The sequence below is a fragment of the Harpia harpyja genome, chromosome 22 (genome assembly GCF_026419915.1).
Source record: "Harpia harpyja isolate bHarHar1 chromosome 22, bHarHar1 primary haplotype, whole genome shotgun sequence".
NCBI lineage: Eukaryota > Metazoa > Chordata > Aves > Accipitriformes > Accipitridae > Harpia > Harpia harpyja.
In genome coordinates, this window is record NC_068961.1 from 8539689 (window position 1) to 8563864 (window position 24176).

A 24176-nucleotide genomic window follows, 5' to 3' on the forward strand; every position below is an offset into this window, starting at 1 on the left:
CTGGTGGTGTGCAGCTGACTTGAATTCACTGGTCACAGGCCTATTCCTTCCTCCGAGAGGTCTATGCCTCTTCTCTAGCATTTGTAGGACCTTGCCAGCTGGAAGAGTGGAAAGTCACAAGAGTGAATCACTGTCACCAATTCATAAATTGATGGCAATATTTTTTCCTCTTTGATGGTGCCTCCGTCAAGTAACTTTTAGATTTAACCTGAGGCAATAAAGAGTTTAACTGTAGTAATAAGTTAAAAACACACTTAAAATTATGCTGTGTTTTAAATTAAGGATAAGATTTTCCATTGAAGTACCTGAGTGTTGCAGGAGTAGTACTGGAGTCAACATTACATTGTTGTCAGAAGCTTCCTTTTTTCTGGACTCCAAGCCTACCTGGTAAGATTGAATATATGCACATGCATTGTGTAATCCAGCAGTAGGATCTAGTCATTAATGCTATGTGCACATACACAGGAAATTATTAATGTTGCTCAAAGGATGTCCTTTAACAGAGTGTTTGTTTATAGCTGTTGTTAAGCATCATCTAAGAAGTTGCTGTCTTGACAAAAAGAACGAGAATCAGTACTGTGCACTTCTCTATTTAATCACATCGCACCAAACCACTTTTTTTTTTTTTTCAGGATTGCAGAACTAACAGAGAAAGCCTAGGTATCTCACTGGAATTACCACGTCAGATCAGGTCCCTGTAGCTTCCTGTTTCCAGAATTAGTCTTTGTCAAAGTTACTGTCTTCAGATGAGGTAAAAGCAGCCTCCTGTTAGAACAGATGTGAGATAACTGCGCTTTGCACTAGAGCTAGTGGTTTCCACTTGGTTCGATCCTGAGGCAGGGGTAATGTTTGCTGGCACTAGCGACTTTATGGCTACTAAATTTTCCAGGTTTATGAATATCGGGGGGGGGGGGGGGGGGGGGGTTCAATCTTACTGATCTTTTGATCTGGAGATTTCACTGACATCTTGTGAAAATGAGTTTCATTGTTTGTAGTTACGAGCTCTTCTGTGTGTTGAATTTTGATTAGAAAAAAACCTGGGCTTTGTCATTTCACATGTAAAGCCAACTCATCTGTAAAAATAAAAAATAATTTAGTACTAGGGCTGGTTATCTGATTGTGTGAGTAATATGCATAATCTGAGACCCACTTCTTCCAATAGCACCTATCTTTGGCCCACTCAACCTGCAATGGTTGCCCTTGCAGGTCTTTTACTCTGTCTGTGTCCTGCTCATAGCCTCTACCAGGAAGCCTTTGCAAACAGCTCGGGCATTTGCCTGATCTGAAGATGCCTTGAAAGGAGAGAAGGTTACCTTAAGATTTATTTCTAAAGAACAGGATCTTTAAAAGACATGCACAGTCTTTGGTTTGGCTCGAAGAAAAATACAACTTACGCAGCAGCACAAGGAAAGCTGGAACTTGAAAACCCAGATGAAACTGCTCAAACTTGAACAAACTCAGTGATATCAGCAGCTAAAGACCTGTCTTTGTAGCTTTCTGTGAGCTATGAAGATAAATGCTCCTTCCCAGTTTCCTCCAATTCCTCTTCTGAAGTGAGATCCTTGTAGCTCTTTTCCTGCCTCAGCATAACTTTTTGACCCTTTTACCTATGAGCTCTCAACCTTGCCAGAAACAGCATAGCTCTCCAGATGTTCAAAGAAGCAAAGGAAAGACAAATTGATTTTTATTTGCTAAAAGCAAAGTCTTCATGGAGCAGTTAAAACCTTACTGCTCTGTCCCCCGAGGACACCTTTTGGAAGGAGAGGGCCACAGCCACTGCCAAGGGATGGTGAAGCAGATGGGCAAAGACAGCTCTAGGGAGAAACAGAAAGGAGGTGGGCAGTATTGAAAAAGGTAAAAAGCTATTCTTTGATGCACAGGAGCGTTCGGTTACTGTTACAAAGTCGGTACAAGTACGAAAACAACTCTGGAAATGACATTGCCTTTTTTGCTTTTACTAGTCACCAGAATTTGGCAACAGTCTGCGATGACTCTTTTTATTTCAGGTACAATGTTTCTGACACCAAGAACATTCATATGTAAGGAGTATATTTGGGTGTGTTGATGTTGTGGTTGTGGCCTCATCTAGCAGCATTCTTTGGATTTGTCTTTATTTTTAAATAAAAGTCAAACACGTGAAACCTTATTTCCTCCCAATGTTTTTATACTTGAGCTGTGAGAAGGAGAAGAGGCTAGTTCCACCAGCAAAGTTTCCTGTAAATAATGTTTTAGCAGCAAATTGAAGTTTTAGGGCCACAAACAAACTGATATGGTATAGTCAGTCAATACAATCGTGAAATTTTTTTAAAAGGATGAAATATAAAGCATGCATTACAAACATAAACCCCATTTGATCTTTGGTTAAAGATTATAAAAACTGCATCAGGTTTGTTTGGTTTTTGGTGTGTTTTTTTTTTTAAAGAAGCAGCAGTATTATTTCCAGTTCTAAGGGTATATTCAGAATAAGCCAGAGTCCAAAGAGGCTCCAGAATCTGCTGTCTAACCTCTGCTGGCTCCCCTGCTGTGTGCTATTTTCTGATGCCCTCTGCTTTGCAGGACAGAAGAGACATTAAGACACCACAGCCTAAGGGTTTCTTCCTAAGGAAACAAATTAAATTCCTCTACAACCAGCCCGTTCAAGATAATTTCAGAAAGGAGTTTCTGCGGGAGATGCGTAGATCCTGAACAACGTCTGCAAAGGCCAACCACCTGGTCTTAGTCACCCTCAGCCTTTCCTGCAGTAAATACCCTTTCTCAGTTGGTACTGCTTCTTCCCTGCCAGTAGCTGCAATATTGCAGTATGCCTACATGACTTAAAGCGCCAGCTTGTATAGTAAGGTACCAAGGCCTACGGCAGCTGAGAGCCCATCTCCTTTAAAGCTCATTCCATTTCTACTAGTGTAGATATTTCTCCTACTATAACTATCAGCTGGGTATTGTTTCCTTTTCAGATTCCCTTCACATAGCTTTATACTTTGTTGTTTTTTACCTTCTGGTAACATCTGTACATACTTTGACTATACTTCTTGTAGACTATCCAAAGACCTTTCTATGTCCAAAGTCTATTACAGTTTTTCATAACAGTTTATAAAGAGAAATATGACTTTATAGATAATTTTTCTGCATACTAATCTACATTTGAAGAGACATTACGCGAAAAGTTGTTTAAAAAGTAGCTGTATATTATATGACATGGATGCACTCCAAGTTTAGTTCCATAATAGAACGTGCAGCTTACTGACTAATGGAATAACTTATCTCTCTTATAAGAATATTTTTTTTAGCATTATTGTATTTTATCAGAAACAGAGGGATATTTTATTTCCTGCATAACCCCTTTCAAGCAAATACAGCCTGCAGCAACAACCCTTAACATGTTCTTCCTCGGTTATATGGAGGCTCAGCTATGCTTTTATGCATACATCAGTAGAATACAGGAAGGCTGTCAACCAGATTTGTGGTAGTGATACACAGGCTATTTGAGTGTTAATTTTAATATCTATAAATGTAGATACTCACTGCTAATTATTTTCTGAGTATCTTTTCTTAACCAATACATAGATCTTGAGAAACTAACTTTCCTACAGTTTTCTGAGCAACCTCTTCTTTACTATTTTTCTCCCTTTCTCATAGGAGTTTTCTTATTTAACACATGCAACTGCAACCCTTTTCCCTTAAAGCCAAATTTGTTTTCTTCTGGAATAACTCACACCAGTAGAATTCGAACAAGTAGCCTTTTATTAGAATCAGGTGTTACATAGCTAGCTGCCCATCATCTAGGGTATTGAATTACTTATACATAAGCAGTGGTTTTCTTAGGATGTTTTAATTGTTCCTCTGAAAGATCTAGTGATGTCAGAGTAAGCAGGATATTAAGAGGTCTTCTTTGTTAGAATTAATTCTGTGGTATTTTTAGGCTAAGCATACCAAAAGTGTTTTTTTAAAATTATTATTTTGTATTTTTATGGGTTCCTCTTCTGTTGGAACAGATTTTTGTTACAGTTACTGCAGTGTGTTAACATTTCTATTATTTATTATTAATTATTTATATTCACCTTCTTCAATTAAAGATTTATTTTCTTTAATTCTTGATTCAGTAGACTATAGTATCTTCACTGAATTCTAGTAAGTTGAGTTTTTTGCTGCCTAGAGAGTCGTTTATAACAGTTTGTCTTCATAATAGTATGGGCTAGAAATGTCTAGTCTACTGTAAATGCTGAAAGCAGTCTGGTTGTAGCAGTATCGGTATAGACCTCTACATAGGCTTATCAATTACAGTGAAAAGCTTTTTTTAAAGATAAAGCCTTGTAAGGTATTCTATGGCATAGATGTATCCAATGAAAATAAAGTAGGTCGTCTGCTGATAGGAGCTCTTGATTCCTCTAGTAATATTTCAATTTTATACTAACTGTATAAATCTGTCTTTATAATTTAACTGCTGAAATTCAGGTTTCATGGTTCACTACATATCTTTTGAAACCTGTTTCTCCCATATCTGCATTTCACCATGAAACTTGGTTTTGAATATTTTAAGTCACTTCTATTTTAATGTAAATATTTGACTTACTGGAAAGAAAACCCGGAATACCTTTCCTTTCTTTCTGGCAAAGTGACATTTTCAGTAATGAAATGTTTGTTCCTTTTGAAAAACCTGTGATGTCCTTTTTTTTTTTTTGCTTTTTTCTTCTAAGAACAAAATAATTCAATTTTAAGATGATAACTTAGTGCTGGTTTTATATGTTCTTTTCCCTGATGTTAAATTCTGTTTGTCTCTGCTCTTCAGAGAGGAAGGAAGGAGAAAACTGACTGAAGCGGTTCTTAAACAGGTAAGTGCCACATTCAGTTTATACTGTTTGATTGAGCTGCATCCTTCTGAGTCTAAATGAATGCGATTTTGGCACTCCTGACATGTATTAGAGGTGGTTTACTCTATAAAACATGAACATGTGAGTATCTGTTTAGTTGTTCAGGTACTGTTGCCATTTGCCATATTATCTGAACGTATCCTACTTAATACTTTTGTTGTTTGTATTTTCTCCTCGAAGGAAAAATAGCTTACTTTCATAAACTGTTATATTCACAAGGAGTAAACCAAAGTTGGAATGCCTTCATTTTCAGCCACAGCGTGATGTTTGTGGTACTCCCAGAACTGACATTGTCTAGACAGTAAAAAAAGGCATAAGGTTTCCATGTTCTTGAAAGACTTCCTTTCAAGCTCAAGTCTGCATGTCTCATTGTTTCAGAATCAAGTTTCCCAAAGACATCCTTCCTGTAAAAACGGGGGGAGCAGTCATACCTGTCACTGCATGTGCTCCCCTTCCTTTCCTTGCCTCGGGAACGCAGCCCCGGGTAACTAGGGCTTGCTAGGGCTTGCTTTCCTGCATGCCCTCTGATCCCTTCTGCTGAAGCCTCCTGCAGTGTGGGTCACAAGGCCACCTGCACCAGAGATGTGAGTTGGACCAGTTGCCTTGAGGGGCAGTTAGTTTGACACCAAACTGCATGAACTTTAAGATGACCAAGATTTAGGAATTTCAGTGGTTATCCAATGAGATAACCCCAGGTTATGTGCTGTGCTGAGGGCTCAGGTTAGAAACAACTGATTTAGAGCAGGGAAGAAAGCTAAGGTTTAATGAGAGCTAATTATTATTCCATGGTTTGTTGTCTTCTATGCTTCCATCTCTGTTACGTAGCACAGGTTAAGTGACTGCTCAGTTTCATAAACACGGTGAGGGTGTAGCTGCATTCTTGAAAGAGGCCAGCAGATCTGACAAACATGGGAAGAATTTAGCAGCCATTTGTGAGGGCATTTTGTTCATAATGATTTTTGTGTATGCACGCTAGATGCATCACATCAGGGAAGAATCTTCTGAGCTGCACTGATAAAACAAAAACATCTCTGTATGTCTCGCTTAGATCTCCGTGTAAGAGGCCTTCATTAAGATGCTGTGGCAAATGCTGTTGGCAACTTCAGCCGTCTACAGTCTAAGACAGGCATAAGCTATTTTAGTCGTGTGTTGCAGAATAAAAGAAGCAGCTGCTCTAGTGTGTTATGAAGTGTACTGTTGTTGCACTTGGCATTAAAGGGGTCCTACAGGAAAGATGGGGAGGGGCTCTTTATCAGGGAGTGTAGTGGTAGGATGAGGGGTACTCTAGTGGAACCTGGTCTAGTGGAAGGTGTCCCTGCCCATGGCAGGTGGTTGGAACTTGATGACCCTTAAGGTCCCTTCCAATCCAAACCATTCTGTGATTCTATGTTTCTATGATTAAAGCTTGTAAATTTACACTTCAGGCCCAGGTGTAGTTTGAAAGAGTGGACTCTGTCTTTGCATAGCCTGGCTATGGACTCAGTGACCCAAAGAAGCTCAAGTCACTAAGTCATGTGTGTGTATGGAAAGACGCTCAATTTGGTGCCTGTGCACCAGGACAGGTAGATACTGTCCGTTCTCAAAAAGACAGGCCTATATTAATGAATGCAAAATCACAGCAGCGGAAAACTTGCAATGCTTTAAATAGGGGAATACCCAGAATCAATCTCCTTTCATGTGCAGGAGAACTAAATGCATTGCTAGTCATGCATGGTCTTAGGAACAAACAAATCCAAATAGGCAAATGCCCCCCTAATAGGTGGGTGCTTAAAAAGGCGGGTAGGAAACCATTGTTCTTATTTCCCTTTGAAAACTTTAAAATTCTTCTTTGAAGAATCATTTCCAGCATTAGAGTGGATTTCCTGCTTTAGGATCTTTCTTGCCGTTTACCTTGTCGTCTGTTTAGGAGCAGATGAGAGTCTGTGTCTTTGTGCTCAATGCCAATTACCTAGCTCACGAGGCTCCCTCCTCAGCCCATAGAGCTTTTTTTGGATCATGACACAGGAATGCGTGGCTGTCCTCATGCGCTTTGTTGGTGAACAAAGCTGGTTTCCGAGTTTGGTTCCCAGAAGATGACTGTTAGTGTCCTTTCCCTTGCAGCTGTCTGTACAGCAGTGGCAGAGAGAAGGGTGTAATGGTGGCAAGCCTAGATATTTCTCTGGGTGGAAAAAAGCAAAAAGTTGAGGAGTTGCTGATATTGATGTTGTCGTCCAGCTGAGAAGAAACCAAAAGCAGTTTAAATTATTCCATGGTTCAATTTACAGTGAGTGATAATCTATTTCACAAGTTAATCAGTTGATTCATACTTGGACTTTCTGTTTTTGAAACTGGTGATTTAAAGTCAGTTGAAGGGCAGGAGTAACATTGTAGGGTTTTTTTCCATACTACAGAGGGAAATAGTTTTTCCTCCAATTCTCTGTTAATTATTTGCTTCCTTTCCGCTTCTGCCTTTCTGCCTTTGCAGAAAAAAGGCACGTGTAACAGAAGGGCACTTAGTAAGCCTAAATAATTCAAGTTCTCTTTTATTATTTCCTTAAAGGACATCTTATGAATAAAAATTTACTTATTTATATGTGACTTTGTTGCTGATGCTGGGATCTGGTGGGGGCAGATCTACACTGTAATTCTGAGGAAGAACATTCACAATATTACATTCTTCTAATTTTTTTTCTTATTATCTAAAGGAAAAAATAGAGAATTGCAGCTTATTAAAGTAAACTTATAATGTTCTTGATTGTCTAATTTTTTTACTGTATTGCAAAATAAAGAAAAAAAAAAGAAAAGTATAAAATGGAATATGTACGTGAAAGACAAACCACACAGCTGGAACACCCCTTTTTCCTGTCTGTGTAGTTTAGGAAAAGTCGTTAAGTCAAACAATACAGCATTTTCCATTTGAGCACATAAAATCTGAGTTCATAAAACAAGCTAGCATAACTTTACCTGCCTTGGGAACACTAGCTGTGAATAACTTCTCCATAGAATTTAAGAAATGTGGAAAGCAAGCGTCACTTCAGAAAAATAGCTCATGCATTTGTCATTCCCACATCCATTTTTCTGACTCATTTATACACTGCTTTTTTCCTAAGTGCCCAGAGAGCTATCAGAAAGCTTAAACAAATGACAGCAAATCCTCCTGCCTTTTTTTGGTGGGGGTGGAGTGGGGAATTGGAGTGAGGTCTCACTGGTCCTGATGGGGCCAGATTTTCACATATGGGGCTTGTTATTACCGGGTTCAAAATCTCAGAGCTATTACTGCTTGCCTTTCCTATCATTGCTTCACCTTCTTTTCCCCATATACTGTTCCATTTTGTTGCCTTGTCTCCTTCTTCTGTATCTGGGTAATTGGAAAAGTCATTTAAGCTTGCCCTTGCTGTCTGCTGAGAGCTCTAGACAGGAGCCAGGAAGGGAATTCACCATGGCCTTAGTTTCAAGCACCCCCAGCTACATCTAGTACTGTGGAGTCAGAGAGAAGAGCACGTTGAGGTAAGACTTGTGTGGAGACCATTTCCCAGACCCTTGTAGTGTAAAATCTGAAGCTTTATGCTTGCCAAGTTTTAAAGGAAGCTAGAACTACATAGTGATATCAGATGTAGAGGAGCTATCAAAAGCACAAATGTGTGTATTGATGACGTCTTGCATTGCTATTGACTATGCTGTATCTCATTTCTTGTGCAAAACTGGGCCAAATCCTGATGACGGTTTGTTATGCTTCAGTCTGCTCTGTGTTGAGTGTAGTGACAGGCTTCAGTATTTTAAAACCAGCTAAGAAAGTGGAACATGCCATGTTGATCATATCATAGCTCAGAAGAGAGTTAAGTTTATGGATCTGTCCAGGGCATTTCTACCATAATTATATATTTTACTATAGATGGTCCCCAGTTCTAGTTGACATCTGCTGATATATATGCCAGGGGGGATCTTTTTAAATGTACAAAATACTACAGAAATCTATAATTTCTTTCTTCCTGCTCATTAGTAAGAACAAACTTTGTGTACACTTATGTGCTTTGAGGGACAAACGTACATTTGCCACCGCAGTCCCCTGCCTCCAGCTGCATCCTGCTAGCATCGGTTCCTATAGGAGACTACCGTGTAATGGGACACTAGGGACAGCTGTGGCCTATGGTTTAGATGAACTTCAGCAGAAAAGTAGAGAAAGGTGCACTTAGCCTTTCTTTGTGAATATTCTGTGAGAGAGTGTGACTATGGGGAATGAGCTGTCCTTCTATAATTAAAGTAGCCAAGTCCTACAGAGTGCCACTGCCTTTATATTAGAGTACAGAATGCACAAAATTATTTTTGGTTTGTGTAATCGTTCAAAAGAGGACTTTCCACATTTTGAGCAACGATAGTGATTGTTTAGTGATGCAAACAGGGAGCTTAGTAGTTGAGATTTCTGTTTCTGTTCCTGGTTTGTAATCTTGAAAACATCAGACTCTCTTCCTCTCGTTTCTTTCCATAGCTCTACAAGTGACTGAAACCCTTGAAACTTTCAAAATTTAGCTCTCATTTTTTTAACAAGCTAAAATGTTGCAGGTGCAATCCTTGGACACAGCGAACGCAGATGCAGGGGATGACTTGACAGACCACAGGTGGCATAGAAGTAATTTCTGTCTTCCGGGATAAAGAACCAGGAAGGCTACGTTTCAGCCTTTGCAGCTGAAGTTAGCACAGCTGAAAAACTGATGAAAACTTTATTGCAACATGTTTGTAGAGGCTGTGCATGTAGCAGGAGCGTGCAGCACACTGAGCCTCAGCTGTGTTACATTCCAGTGCTGGGGGGATTCGGTGGCACAAAATTGACACCACCAGAAAAAACAGATGTTTAGACGTGTTGTTTCTCTGACATAGCAACAGCAACAACCCATTGATTTCCAGAGGTTTAACTTTGTACAAAAGAGACATCAAGTCTCCCCCACCCTCTACGAGCCACTCTCTACAGTAGCTTCCTAGCCCACTGTCTCTTCCTCTGCTGTGCTGCTGAAGACAGCACTGAGAAGAAACAGGTAGAAGAAACTCTTCCTTACTGTCTTAAGCACAGCTGAAAACGTTTTGAAACACCTTCTGATCCACAGTATTTTTCTCTGCTGCATTAACTCTACTCACCAGCCTTAGTGTTCACATCCTAAAGCTGGCTAATGAGAAGGAAAATTGAGTTTTGCTTATCTATTTGTCTTATGGTAATGAATTTTCTGCTTCAGGAGTAATGCTGGGCAGGAGAGGATGCATGAGGAGGGTGAAGCGCTGGACAAACATGCATCAGACCTGACAAGTTCTGTTCTGGCCCAGTGCTTTTGCAGTGAACTTTTTAAACTCTACACAATGGGATTTAAAGAAAACATCAGCTCAGCACACCAGTTCTACTGCTTTATTGTCCTCACTTGGCAATAGCTGAATGTCATGTTTGTGCTGTTCTTGCACATGCCTCTTCATCTTTATTTACAAATAATAACTTCTATAACTTAACTTTTTATGCAACTCTTGAAGATAGTCGCATGACTTGCAGCATTGGTTTAGAAAATTAATGGCATTGTAAACTTTTGCCTCTTCATTTAGCATATTCCTAGTCCCTGTGAGTTTCCAGTTATGTTTAATTACCAGTGTAATTCACAGTATACCATGAATTGTCTTCTCCACTGCTATCAGCATTTCTTCAGTGAGGCAGTGTATAATGATATAAAGAATTTTACAAGTATAAAAGGTGAAACTGATACACACAACTAATTTGATATATATATAAAGTCAGTTATTCAGCTAATACCACTTAAGACTAGAAGACTAAAAGTGTAAGGTTACATCCTTGTTCAAGTGTTCTAGTTTATCATATGGGAAGGTAAAAATCAACACTTGATCACTTGGTCAAATTCTCAGGCATCTGGCTTGCAGACCCTTGATTTACTCAGCAGCATTAATTTTGGGTGGAGCTATTTAAGAGCTCAGAAACATTCCTTAGTAGAGAATGGAAGAGTGGAAGAAAATCATTAACTATACATCCTCACAAGTATGTTCTTTCAGAAGCAGGACTTTTTTTTTCAAGGAGAGGCAGATGCATTTTTGTGTGGCTATGTGTGCATTACTGATTGTGTCTCCGAGTCTGTTTTCAAGGAAAAAAAAAAATCCTTTGTGTTGCCATCCTCATACACTATTGGGGAATGTCTCAGAAATGCCTGCTCTTGGGGGAGAAGTCAAGAGGAGTAGCAGTGAACTGAAATCTGATCCCCTCCAAACTGTGTAGGAGAGGTTGCCATTGCTTTTCCATAGAAAGGTAGTTTCTGCTAACAAAAACCCAGCATAACTTATTTCTCAACTGCAATCACTGTATTAGTGATCCAACAAGCAAACATTAGATGCTAGATTTAGTTACTTTCTTTGTTAAAATACAACTGTCTAGCCTGTGTGTTAAAAACCAAGCAACTGAAGGCCTGCTCAGTTATTTCCAATTCTTTGCAGACTGAGAAAAGAGGAACAGGATCTGCAGCGGGCACAGTACGTGAGCAATAGGATCTCCAGTAAGCTGTAACCTAGACTGTCTATAGAGACTACCCAAGCACAGCTCTGTAGTTGACGTTAAGGGATTTCCTGCTTGGGATTTTCAGCTGATATCAGCTGTAGCAACATGTGGTAAAGGAAAACACAGTCTCTTGGGTAGGGCACATGCACTGTGCCGGAGAGAACTTACACACGAGTTGAAACTTTATACAAAGCACATTCTCCACCCCCAGATAAAGGAAACCGTCAGCGAAGTGCACAGAACAAAGATGCCTATGACTCATGAAACAGATTAATGGGGTTTTACTAGCATGCCTAGTTTGAGTTGAGTATAAAGGATAAAAGATGCCTTAGACCATCCCTGGTGAATTAAGCAAATGCTGGATTCAGCTGTGGTTATGCTTGCTGTTCATATTTGGAAGCTGATTTCTGTTGGAATTTATCATATCTGTTGTTTTTCTTCATAAAATCTTTTTCAGTGTAGCCAGTAACTGTGGGCCAAAAAGAAGGCATGCACACATACAAAAGCCGTGGGTTGTATTTTAATAGGGATCCCTACTGCTTATCATTGCTGGTTTATGTAATTGCCTGGAAAAGGTCAGCATAGTTTGTGCTGCAACCAACTGAAGCTGAAAATTTTGATTTTTTTTTTTGCACTGGACTTGTAATCTTTTGACTAAATGCAGTACGAAAAAGAAATTGTAGAAAAAAATGAGGCAATTCCAGGCCATTGCACCTTTGTTCTTAAATTGTTGTGGATCTTACTAACAAAGCTAGTCCCAAATAACAGTTGGTTACAAAACGTTTGGTTTAAAGACAAAAAAAATGTTCAGATCTTTAGCTCTAAGGCCAGTCCCATAGTGCTTGGTTGGTTTGTTTCTGTATCTCTCTTATAAATTCTGTGCTAGAATATCTATAATTTTGATTTTGCTTTCTGTAGCACATATGCAAACAGTCATCTTCGGCGTGACTTTTTATGTTGATTATACTTCTCTAATTGTATAGGCTTAGCATAGAATTTAAAGTATTTGCTTTGCTTTTGACGTTGTACAGTTGTTCAAAGCAGCTGACTGGTTGCTTAAATACGTCTCAGAGGAGGATAGGGCTGAGGGAAGGTTGTTGCTGTTGGCTGTAAGTTGGCCTCTGCTGTCATGAGGGAGATCAGGAAAAAAATTCAACGCCAGCTCTTATTTGAATTAAAGGAAGGTTGGAAGAAGGCTCTGAAAGAGATTTGGGCATGGCACTTGGTCCTTGAGGGACTGGGGAAGGAAGCCAGCCCTTGTTTTGGATTGAGAAGGCATGCTGATAGTTCGCCTGCAAAACCAAGGCAAGCTTTTGTTTTGTTTAGAAATGGGGATCCAGAAGTGACCACTGGCAGTGGAGCTATGTTATGGAGCTACAATCTGAGGAAACTTAGAGCAATGGCAACAGGACTGAAACTGAAACCAGTCCAGAGAAGGCACTGGCAGAGGGGACCGCCCTTAAGGTTCTTCAGCACTTTTCTCCCTTACTGTTTAATATGTAATAGATGGAGTGCAAGGGCTTTTCTTCTAGTGTTCCTGGAAAAAGCAGTATTAATTTCTCAAGTTCAAATTACAAGACTACATCTCGTTAGTCTTGCTGTCTGTGTTTGGGAAAGCAGAGATACGCAGAGATTCTGCACGACAGAAACATAGCTGAATTGTTATGAAAATATATACTTCTTGATGAGCAATGGGAACAAATCCTTACATCCACTTTACTTGTGGAAGTTTCTTCTCAAGCAGATGAAAAGATTTCCATCAACAGTCTCCCAAGCTGTTTTTCCACCAGGGGAGCCTGGGAGTGATTCCCTCTCCTTGGCTTCAGATATACCACTTCATACCATTCCAGTATTAAGTCAGGTGAAGACCCACATACACATTTCTCCTGGAAAGTTAGGCATGGGAGATAGATGGTTGCAGGATTTTTCAGGAGGTCCCATAATCAGGGTGACTGGGAATCAAAACATGCTTTGGTCCTGCTGTGCAGTATGTTTGTCCTTTGAGGTAAATATAGTCACAGATGCCCAAATATTGAAGGCATGTGTGTATACTTTTTATGGAGTTATGCATGCATAACTCCTTTATGTAAGGAGTTCATCTACTCAAGTAAGGAGAAAGTAGTATGTAAGAGACTTGCTTTGTAATTGCAAAGGCAGCCATAAAGAGTGCCTTTTGACATACCTGATGTCACTTTCATAAAATACAGAATCACAGAAGGGTTTGGGTTGGAAGGGACCTTAAAGATCATCTAGTTCCAGCCTTCCTGCCATGGGCAGGGACCCCTTCCACTAGAACAGGTTGCTCAAAGCCCCATCCAGCCTGGCCTTGAACACTTCCAAGGATGTGGAGCATCCACAACCTCTCTGGGCAACCTGTTCCAGTGTCTCACCACCCTCACTGTAAAGAATTTCTTCCTAATATCTAATCTAAATCTACCCTTTTTCAGTTTAAAACCGTTACCCCTTGTCCTATCACTACACTCCCTGATAGAGTCCCTCCCCATCTTTCCTGCAGGCCCCCTTTAGGTACTGGAAGGCCACTATAAGGTCTCCCTGGAGCCTTCTTGTCTCCAGGCTGAACAACCCCAACTCTCTCAGCCTTTCTTCATAGGAGAGGTGTTCCAGCCCTCTGATCATCTTCATGGCCCTCCTCTGGACCCAGTTGAGCAGGTCCATATCTTTCTTGTGCTGAGGACTCCAGAGCTGAACGCAGTACTCCGGGTGGGATCTCATGAGAGCAGAGTAGTGGGGGAGAATCACTTCCCGCGACCTGCTGCCCACACTTCTTTCATGCAGCCCAGAATGCGATCGGCTTTCAAAGAAGCATGTGAATAGTGAGCTGTAACCAAAGCAAGAAATTTATTTCTGAAAGCAGTGATCTGTCAGTGAAGGGAGATGCATGCCTGATTTACTCATAGCAGCAGAAGCTGCAAGACAGCTGACCCATCAGAATTAAACTAGAAGTGAAGTGTTTGTTTCAGTAGGATCTATGTATTTGGGGTTTATTTTCTCTTTGTAGCCTTGTTTTGCCCCCAGCTGGATACAATTACTCATATTTGAATCGTGTTTCATAATGAGTATGGCTTCCTGGGAACAGAACACCTGTGTGTACATTAGTTTCAGTTAGAGAATAATGAGCCTATGAATAGGGCAGGCAATCGTACTTTCCCTTTACCTCCTCCGAGTTTTGTCTTACGATTATCAGGCATTTACATGTATGTGGCTACAGTGGTGCAAAGGCCACATAAAAGTCTGTAACACCACCTGCTGCACTTGTGAAGAGAGGTATATCCTTCAGCAGACAGGAGTGTTGTAGATAACACAGATTTGTAGAGATACTCAAACACCTGACAGAGGTGCTGCTTCTCCTACCAAAGCCAGAACATGCAGAAAAACACAGAAAGCTAAAAATTCAGCACTGGCAGGAGAGCACAGTCCAGAGTTTGTCCTAGCAGGAAACTTTCCTTGGGAAAGGGATAAAAAAAGAGGGCCCTTGACTGAGGGTGCAGTTATGGGAAGAAGATTGGCTCCTGCGGTCCTTCAGTGCCAGGCACAGTCATGCAGTGAAATGCAAAGGGGCCCTGCAGGGTAGGTAGCAAGTGCCATTGGTGATGTCTGTGTGTTGCCTCCTGAGCTTGTCTGCTTGTTCTGAGTCAGTTTGTGTCGTGTCCCAGCGGAAAAGCCAGAAGGAAATACAGGCACAGAATTTAATTCTCTGTGTATAAGGGAACAAGGCTGGACTCCGCATAAGAAATGGGGAGGATCTGAAATTAGTCATGACACAAAGTGGCTTTTGTGTGATATAACCAGCACATCTGTGATTGCTAAGACAGCACTTCAGCTGTCCTCCAACTGCCTGCTGGGGACCAAACACTGACTTTTGTCAAGGATCAAGTGCTAAATAAGAAAAATCAATGTGTCAGAAAAATTACCTTATGGAAGTGAGTGAGAATATGGCAAGATAAAACATCAGAAAAAGGAAGTCTTGTATAAGTCAAACTCGAAGTAATGCAAGGGTGTGAGTGGTGAGTGTTAGTCATCGGTATTTTCTGTTCTGCTACACGCCCTGGCAGATCATGGCTGCTTGCTTAGGCCAGACGCAGCTGTGTGGGGCAGGGTGCTGGGCAGCGCACAGCCCCCAGCTGCGTCTGTGGAGGGGTCTGAACTTCCTGGCCGAACAGAGATTGGACTTTCTTCCCTTCCTCCAGAGAGCTTCGCTCAGCAATAGAGCAGCTTTGGAGTACAAGTTCTCCCGACGGCGTGGAGGACCTCACTTCTCACAGGATTTCTGCGTGCTCTGGATTTTGTAGAAGACTTCAGAGCAAAACCTCAAAACCTCAGTCAAGAGTGAATACTCCCAGAGTCCTAGCTTGTACTGACTAAATGTCTGCTGAATGGCACAATGCCAAGCACTACAGTTTATATTATTACGCCTTGGAAGGAGATTTGCTTCTTTATGCAACTATGAGACTTTAATTTTTTATCAGTGAAGGTCTTTGAGAGACTTTTAACTAGCAGAAACCTGGAGTACTACACTGGTTGACTGGATTCTGACTTAGCAGCAGCGAGAACAGCTGCTAATCTTTTCCTGGGTTATGATTTATTTATTCATAGAGGCTAAAAAAGACCAGATAACTGGAATTCACGGACCATCTGTTTAAGACTGTACACTCAGCAAAGTCCAAATAAATAAGCCTAGGCTAGAAGGTCTTGCCAAGGCGAAGGTAGTCTTTCTTTCCCCGCTGCAGTATTTATGTATGGCAAAGCTCTAGCTTCTACAGCAGCTATGATTTGGAAAGCATCCTGACCATTTAAGTCCTTAGCTGTGCTGCAAGGTAGCCCCTCTCTGAGGAGTGCTGAAGACCAGCATAGCTGCAGTGCAGAGGCTTTCTATTTTTGTTCTTCCCAGACATCACCTAGATAACAAAATCAATTTATCACCACCTGAGAGCGTGAACAAATCACAGTTTTCTCCCCTTCCCCTTCCCCTTCCCCTCACGGATTTAGAAGAAAGTCACAAACATCTGTGTCCAGATATGGACTTGACACTGAAGGAAGGGGATCTGTTGCCCAATGGACTCTTGGTTGTATGATACAGCCTTTCTTCTCTCAAACTGGAGCTGAGCTAGTTTTGTGTTTCCGGGAGGAGCATGCAGCACACTGGGCAGAATACAAAAATGCTGCTCTTAGATAATAGGATATTAAGTAACAGCCTAGCTTCTTGGTAGCTTTAGCAAGCCAAAAACTTGGTGCTTGAGGCAGGATTAGGCAATAGCAGCCCATTTCCACTGCAGTGGAATTGGTCAGATCCTTTTTCAGTTCATGGAAAATCATAATATTTAAACCTTATTGCTGGGCCTCCAGCTTTTCCATGCATGCATAGCTTTCTGGTGGGTTGATATTGTTGAGGCTAGTGAAACACAGTACTAAAAATGTATTTTGAAGCTACAATGACAGACAAGTTTTTAGCAGATTTTCAGTACTAACAGCACTGACTCCAAGCTTTTCTAGTCCCCTCCTCAAGATAATGTTCTTAAAATGTGTTTCAAGGAAATGGATTCCTAAACATGGGTTTATGTAAATCTCTGTCTTTATCTGGTCCTAACCTATGAAATCCTGAAATATTTGTCTGTTACAATTGTACAAATCAGGCAAATCTAAATCAAGCATCCTGGGACCTGTTGCTTTTTTCACCTCATGTCAATGTAATATTACAGAAAAAGCTAAGAGAATAGTTACACCAAAGAAGTTAAAAAAGTTGTGCTGAATAAGGATGCCCATCTGTCTTTCGTTAGCGTGCTATGACTCACACAGATGTCTGGAGATCATCCCGTTTCCTTCCTGCCCTGAAAAAGAGGTTTTCACAATTAGAATGTAGCCACCTTGTTTTAGATTTAATTTTACTTTCTGTGCAGCCAATTCATTCTAGAGAACTGCGAGTTGGGAGGGAGGGTTGATCTGCTCGAGGGTAGGAAGGCTCTACAGAGGGATCTGGACAGGCTGGGTCGATGGGCCGAGGCCAACTGGATGAGGTTTATCAACTCTAAGTGCCACGTCCTGCACTTGCATCACAACAATGCTACAGGCTTGGGGAAGAGGGGCTGGAAAGCTGCCCGGCAGAGAAAGACCTGGGGGTGCTGGTCCACAGCGGCTGAATATGAGCCAGCAGTGTGCCCAGGTGGCCAAGAAGGCCAACGGCATCCTGGCCTTTATCAGAAATAGTGTGGCCAGCAGGAGCAGGGAGGTGATCGTCCCCCTGTACTGGGCACTGGTGAGGTGACACCTCGAGTCCTGTGTTCAGTTTGGGGCCCCTCACTGCAGGAAAGACATGGAGGGGCTGGAGCGTGTCCAGAGAAGGGCAACCGAGCTGGTGAGGGGCCTGGAGCACAAGTCTGATGAGGAGCGGCTGAGGGAGCTGGGGTGGTTTAGTCTGGAGAAAAGGAGGCTGAGGGGAGACCTTATCGCTCCCTACAACTGCCTGAAAGGGGGTTGCAGTGAGGTGGGTGCTGGTCTCTTCTGTCAGGTGTCTGGAGATAGGATGAGAGGAAATGGCCTCAAGTTGTGGCAAGGGAAGTTTAGGTTGGATATTAGGAAAAATTTCTTTACTGAGAGGGTTCTCACACATTGGAATAGGCTGCCCAGGGAAGTGGTTGAGTCACCATCCCTGGAGATATTTAAGACATGTAGATGGGGTGCTTAGGGACGTGGTTTAGTGGTGGACTTGGCAGTGCTAGGTTAACAGTTGGACTCGATGATCTTAAAGGTCTTTTCCAACATAAACAATTCTATGATTCTATGATTCTATGAAAATAGCATGGATGCCAGTTGCTAACTAGTTAAGGAAGAAAGCAGAGTAATAAGGTATACTTAAACAGTTCGGGTAGCTTTTCAGATAAAGACAACTGCTAGTGAAAATGCTGAAAGATGCTGACATGTGGTCTCAGGTTGTGACCTTTCCTTCTGTGTGTTATTTAGTGGAACTTGAGAATTTGAAATAGTGTCCTTGGTTTTGAATGGGACAGGGGGTAAAATACATTCGTTAAAGATGATCAGCAAGTGCAAAATGTTTCTCACAGCTTCTCAACTACTGCTCACCCCTCCCTGCAAGCCATTCATTCTAGAGGCTTGTGGTTCTGGCAGAGCAATTCTTCATTAGCGTGTCCTTGACACTCAGCTGTTTTACGAATAGGAAGCACGTACCTACTGGACAAGTTTTGTGATAGCCTAGGATTTCTATGAAAAGAAGGTGGAAACAACTTCAATTAATGTATTATATGCTCTTAAAATATTGTCTTGGCACTTGGCATTTAGCATGATACCTACGGATTCTGAACTCCAGGTTTTTTGTAATTGGACCTAGTGTTCTCTCTCCTGCAGGATTTCTTTGCTGGGCAGTCAGCTGAATATATTGTAACATCTTTTAATGAAAGAAAACTTTTTTTTTAATTGTATATGAACAAGATTTCCTTTCTACCGTCCTCCATAAGTACATTACAATCTCAAGTGTGCTTTATTGAGATATTTGCATTCAAAACAATTCTCCATGCTATTATCATAAAAAAAAAAATCTGAGTCTTCCTGGTAAAATACATGCAATCTGACCAATAAAAGGCAAGCGGGCTACTATTCTTAGTCCTACAGTGCTCAGAGCAGAAAGAAAATGCTGGAAAGAGTTGCCCTAAAACTAGTGGTACATGGCAGACCACTGTTTACATTTTCATTACAGCTCTAAAGCCAGTGGCTTCAGCAACTTAATAGACACCATGAAAGAGATCGTTCGAAAAACGGCAAGGTATGATTACTTACTTTAAATGCAAGTTGTACTGTATGATTTAACTTTTCAATAGAGTGCACAGTGCAATTGAATCAACTGATCTCTTACTGTGTTTCAGGTTTGCAATGCTCAGGCTCTATGGGTTATCTATTCAAGACATGTCAACACGTGGCTGCTTGGGAAAGTGGTGAGTTAAAGTGTATGCCAGTGTCTTAAGAGTCTTCTGAAATACCGTGCTGCTCACAGATCCACAGAGAGGCATGATCATTGTGGAAGTGGGAGATGGTGGGCTTGCATATCAAGGCTTATTTCTCAGGTCTCACTGCCTCCTTGGTGGAAATGTGACATTGATCAGAGGTGCATAACGAACTGCTTTTGAGAGAATTCTGAGACTGGCACATTCATACTTCTCACATTTATCACTGAATTAACACAGTTAATGAAATGCCATCTTCATATTGGCTCACAAATGTCATTCTGACACAGGCATTTAAAAGAAATTCCAGTTGTGCTTTTTATTATACCCAAGTCATTATTCATGTAGACTGGGTAAGAGCAAAGGACCATCTGTGTGTGTGTTTGTATGTGAGGGGAGAGTGTGCGTGCGTGCACTCACGCATGGGGGAAGTGTTTGGGAAATGATCAGCACATAGCAACAGAAAACAATAGGTCTCTCTACTGTTTATAAGATGAACCCCTTTAAAATCAAAATGAAGTGTCTGACATTGCAAACACAGAATCATAGAATCCTTGAGGTTAGAAGGCATCTCGTGAAATCACCGAGTCCAACCCCCCTGCTGAATCAAGGTCAGCCAGAGCAGGCTGCTCAGGACAAGCTTCATTCTGATCATCAAATAAGTATTGGATTACCAAAAAAACTATGGTAGTGGCTTAGAATCATGTGTTTTGTCTTACTGGATTCTGTACTTAGCATTCATGGTTCCTGCTTTCAGCTGTTTCTCTGAAACCATGAGAATGAAGAATTGTAATTAAGAAAAAACCTAGAGATTCTCCCTTAATCACATGATTCCAAGAGCTGAGGTTTAAGATGAAAAATATATACAGAAATTTTTGAATTATGCAAACAGTGTGTCACATCTACTCTACACTCCGCACAAAGTTGCGTGGAGTGGAACTAACAGCCAGCCCGTATGCAGAGCAGTGGTTATAAATTAACTACCCAGACTGTTAAGGTAATGAATCTCATAACCAAGAATTTCCTCAGGCTTTGCTCAGCTCAGGGATGAAAACTAGCAACTGGTTTAAGAAGCAGCCACAGCTGATCTCAGCTACCATCATGACTTTTTAAGGAGAGGGTCACTCCAGTTGTTCTCGATATGGTTTGATTGCTTCAAAAACAGTACAGGAGAGAGAAATGTTGATGAATTACTTTGAAATCTTAAGATGTTGATAATTATTCTTTGCTTCCCTCTTCTGGAAGCTTTGAATTCTTGCTTATGCCATCTGCATTTCCATCACATAACTTTCAGTGATTCATACCCATCTCCTGTTTGTCATAACTGTCATTTTCCCCCCTTGTTTACATGTACCACACCCTGAAGTTGCTTGCTTGTTTTTTAAAATAACATCTGTTCTTACTTATTTAAGTACTCCGTAAAGATCCTTCAGACAGGAGACTTTTTCCTCCTCATGTGAGTAATGTCACAGGCATGATGCATCTAGGTTTTCCCAGTGATCCAGAGGGGTTGGTCTCTTAGAATTAAATGAACAGGTAAAACTCCAAGATTGACTGGGTTGGTGGTTTTTTTCCGAAGATCCTCTGATAGGCTTGGTTTTGACTGCAGGGGTCAGTAGGGATAATTCAGTTAGAGGTTTGTTCCTCTAATTTTTCTGCAAGCATACCTTGTCATATCTGAGAAAGCCGACATGGTTTTAAAAGTTCCCATGGTTGCTATGAATTCCTTCATCTCGCATCATATTGCCGACTGCCAGTAGGCGTCAATGAAGGCTCCTAGTAGGTCCTATTCAACAAGATGCTATTGACTTTGAAAAAGGTTTTTTATGCCTTATTAAAGTAAACCTGATCTGACTTTACAAGATTACCTAGAGGAGGTTTTTCATTAAGAATGGGTTTTCTTCTGGTAAAAGGTTATTTCCTACTCCTACTTATTTGCAGATACAGGAAATCTTATCTTGGGCTTTGTTTAGAGGAATATGTCTCCTCCTAGAAGTTTCCTCTTTTAAAACCTGAATTTCTGTGTGTTTTCTTCTGACTTCAGTGAAGCTTTTTTCAAACAGAACCCCTCCAGATTTATGCTGCTCTAATTCATAACTCCACAATACTGAGAAGAGAGAGGTGTAAGTGAAAGATCTGCAAATATTCATGATTTCTCTGTAGTTCTGTTACATGACCAGTGCACCACTGAGTGTTCTGTTTGCACTGGTACTTGCAGCCCTCCCATCTGTGACTGTACTGGAGAGCTACATAACCTCAAAAGGCCTTCTAGGCTGAGTAAAAGCACCAGGACACATGGGGCAGAGACCCATAGTCCAGATGAAAATGAGACTAATGGCCACCAAGTAATTAATATTTCATGGTGCCCAGGATGGCTGAGATGAATTTGGATTTGATTTTGGAGCGTTTGGTTTTGGTGTAAAAATATTTGTTGAAATGTTTACACTCTTTTTTTCCTGAAAATAACCATATTAAAACCAGTCTTGATAAAATCTGAACTTAGTAAGTAAAAGTTGATTAGCTACTAGAAAGTGTATATTGACCAAAAGACACAGCTGTGTCAGAGTTGAATGAACAGAGGCAAATCAGAAATTATACTCAATAAACACTAGCTAACAAAAAGAAACCTTCCATTTTAATTGTCAGATTTTACAATAAAACTTGTAATCTGCCAAGTGGAATTAAAAAATAACCTCCCAGTGTTCCTGAAGGTGCCGAGATACTTAAAATCACAAGAGCAGGTAGTAGGAAAAAACAGACTTTGGACTTCCTGGCTTTAAGGAAGAAAACACATCCATGTGTTGACTGATACCTTCACTCAGATCCTTTTCCGTTATTTATTGCCAGGAAGCTGGATTGTGTGACCTAATGACTGAAGCGTGTCCTTCACTTTTCCTGTTAAGGATAGCTAAGCCCAATAGAGGTAAATCTTGAGGGAGGTTCTTGAAGCCTCATGGAGAGGAGAAAGGAAGCTGAGCAGAGCTCCTTTTCTTCATCTCCCCATTCCAGGGCACTTCCCATCATGTCTCCTCTGGGCAGTGCTCCTGCCCTGCTTCTCTCTTCAACACCACTCGAGTCTTCCAAAGTTTCATCTTGTTTCCATCTGACTGGAAGAAGCGATCAAACTGGAAGCAGGAGCTCGAGAGAAAGAAGATTAGCGAGTTGCTTGTGTCCTTGTCTCTCATCAGGTATCTTGCAGTTGGATGTAGTGGGTGCATTGAACCTGTCTAGCCCCTTACAGACCTAAAAACTGTGACAGATCTTGGTTATAAAACATAAAAATCCGTGCTGCAGATGGCAGCTGTTCAGGAGCTGACCCCCAAGCAGTTCAGATCTCTGCTGTAGCAGAGGGAAGACAGTCGGCTATGGCACAACACCCTGCCCCATGCTAAGCCACCCTCACACGAGAGCTGTCTGCGTACAAGACAGTTGCTGATCTCTCTGTTGGGTGAATGCAAGGCTGTGCTGGCTCTCTGGTGGCAAAGGAAGGGGCCTCCGGTCACACGATGGAGGCTGGCATTTGTGGAGCCACGTGATGTGGCTGAGCTAGAGGTGGAGCTGCAGGCGATGACTTGGGACGTAGTGGTGGGACATGGCAAGTCCGTGACGTGAGGGGTGGCTTCAGTTTCCTCTCCAGTGCACCTCCTTTCAGAGAGTGGGCAGTGGAGAGACAGACCAGGAGACTGACTCTCTCCCCCACATCTCTTCAAGGGAGATCTGGAAGGGCCCCTACATCTGTGGTCACACTACGTACTTACGGCTGCCTCTAGACTCTGTAACTTGAAGACATCACCATTGGCATTGCCATAATTAAATGTGTATTAATAAAAGGTGCTGCAAAAAGCATTTTAGAGACATAAATTTTGCTAGTAAGCTGTGGCTATGTAAAATGTATATGTGACCTGTCAGTGACCCTGGAGCATGCTGAAGTTATCAGGAAGCTACAGCTCGCGATGTTAGATTTCTAATCAGGAAACACCCTTAAGAATGTTGAAGATAACAGAGACATTCTGCTGGGGAAGAAAAGCAACCAGCCACTGTACAGAGTTCACATGACCATGTACAGAGTGGTTTGTAATAACCTGAACAGAGCCTGAGTATTTAAGACTGTGATGAAAACCATGAGTTGTGCACACACTCTTGCTTCAGCACTGGGTATGCAGAAATGTTCACGTGTTACCTTGTATTACTATATACCTAAGAAGTGTTATAACATCATTAGGGGGAACAAACGTCCCATGCTTGAGTCTAACCTAGTATCCTCTCTGAGGCTTTGTTGTAATTCAGCTACAACTGCCTGTCCTATGTATAAAATGAAAAAAACCCCTATTTACAGCCAGGTAATTTTTTCGTTGAGCTGAAGAGGTAAACAGTCCTCAAAATTAGGTGATGGCTTCACTGTCTTTGCATTTGTCATCACTGGCGACTGTAGGGCCTACATGATAAATAATGATGGCTTGCATGAGGAGTAAGGATGCATTGAAAAATAATCGTGATTAATTTGCTATTCTTTTACAGAAAGCTATTGCACTCCACAGCCCTGAAGGGAAAATCATAGCAAGGGAACGGCTGTTAACAAGTCTTTATACAAATCACTTTAGTGGCCTGTTAGGTAAGGCTTTGGAAGAGTGATGGAGGGAGGAAATAGCAGTTAGAATCTTGTACAGCAAAATCTTGTTATGAGAGAACTCTAGGACAAGATAATGATATTGTTCTTTGTTTCATAAATACAGAAGTTACGACTTTCCTAGCATGCGTCACAAGGCCAGCGCTTAATAAGACGTGCAGTCTCATCCCAGCTGCAGCGTAGAACCTGTAGTAAGGGAC

General features: G+C 41.3%; 1 long non-coding RNA gene across 1 annotated transcript in view; it reads left to right on the plus strand.

Moving 5' to 3' along the window:
• Positions 1-24176, plus strand: part of LOC128135254 (uncharacterized) — a 31852-nt gene that overhangs the window by 438 nt on the left and 7238 nt on the right. Inside the window, exons 2-5 of the long non-coding RNA XR_008233029.1 lie at positions 633-751; positions 2557-2740; positions 4784-4826; positions 19272-19340. This is a non-coding gene — a long non-coding RNA (uncharacterized LOC128135254). The remainder of the gene's footprint in view (positions 1-632; positions 752-2556; positions 2741-4783; positions 4827-19271; positions 19341-24176) is intronic.